This window comes from Arachis ipaensis, chromosome B04 (assembly GCF_000816755.2).
Source record: "Arachis ipaensis cultivar K30076 chromosome B04, Araip1.1, whole genome shotgun sequence".
Classification (NCBI taxonomy): Eukaryota; Viridiplantae; Streptophyta; class Magnoliopsida; order Fabales; family Fabaceae; genus Arachis; species Arachis ipaensis.
The window spans coordinates 22,102,548-22,103,628 of NC_029788.2; the positions used below are offsets into that span (position 1 = coordinate 22,102,548).

At 42.6% G+C, this 1,081-nt stretch overlaps 1 long non-coding RNA gene across 1 annotated transcript in view; it reads left to right on the top strand.

The window, feature by feature from the left end:
* LOC110270571 overlaps nucleotides 1–1,081 on the top strand; it is a 24,250-nt gene that overhangs the window by 10,123 nt on the left and 13,046 nt on the right. The gene's annotated exons all lie outside the window — the stretch shown is intronic.

The window sequence follows — 1,081 nt, forward strand, 5'->3', positions numbered from 1 at the left end:
CCTTCTAGATAATGCTTGATTCTCTGTCCATTGTCAATGAACTTCTTATCAGAATCAATATCTTGAGGCTCCACATAACCATATGGTGATACACTTGTAATCACGTATGGTCCCCTCTACCGGGATTTCAATTTCCCGGGGAATAGCCTAAGTCTAGAGTTGAACAGCAGAACTTTCTGTCCTGGTTCAAAGATTCTAGATGACAGCTTTCTGTCATGCCATTTTTTTTATTTCTCTTTATAAAGCTTGGCATTTTTGAAACCTGTGAATCTGAATTCCTCTAGCTCATTTAGCTGGAGCAATCTTTTTTCTCCTGCTAATTTGGCATTAAAGTTTAGGAATCTGGTTGCCCAGTAGGCTTTATGTTCCAGTTCCACGGGCAGGTGACATGCCTTACCATACACAAGTTGGTATGGAGAGGTCCCTATAGGGGTCTTGAATGCTGTTCTGTAAGCCCACAAAGTATCATCCATGCTCCGTGCCCAATCCTTTCTACGGGTACTTACTGTCCGTTCTAGGATTCTCTTTAATTCTCTGTTAGAGACTTCAGCTTGCCCATTAGTTTGTGGATGATATGGAGTAGCCACCTTGTGGTGAATCCCATACCGAACCATGGCAGAGTAAAGCTGTTTGTTGCAAAAGTGAGTGCCCCATCACTAATCAGTACTCTAGGGACACCAAACCTGCTAAAGATATGTTTCTGGAGGAACTTCAGCACTATTTTAGTATCATTGGTGGGTGTGGCAAACAGGGCTAAGTTCAGCAGTTGCTGTTTTAACCTCTTCTTTCATGGAAGGGTCACTGCTTAGGTATAGATGCTGATTCCTGGCAACTGTATCAATGAGTTCTTGAGCCTCTTCAATTGTCTTTCTCATGTGGATAGATCCACCAGCTGAGTAATCTAGAGACATCTGAGCTCTTTCTGCAAGCCCATAGTAGAAGATGTCTAACTGAACCACTCTGAAAATATTTCAGAGGGGCATTTTCGTAGCATCTCTCTGTATCTCTCCCAGGCATCATAAAGAGATTCATTATCTCCTTGTTTAAAGCCTTGGATGTCCAGCCTTAGCTGTGTCATCCG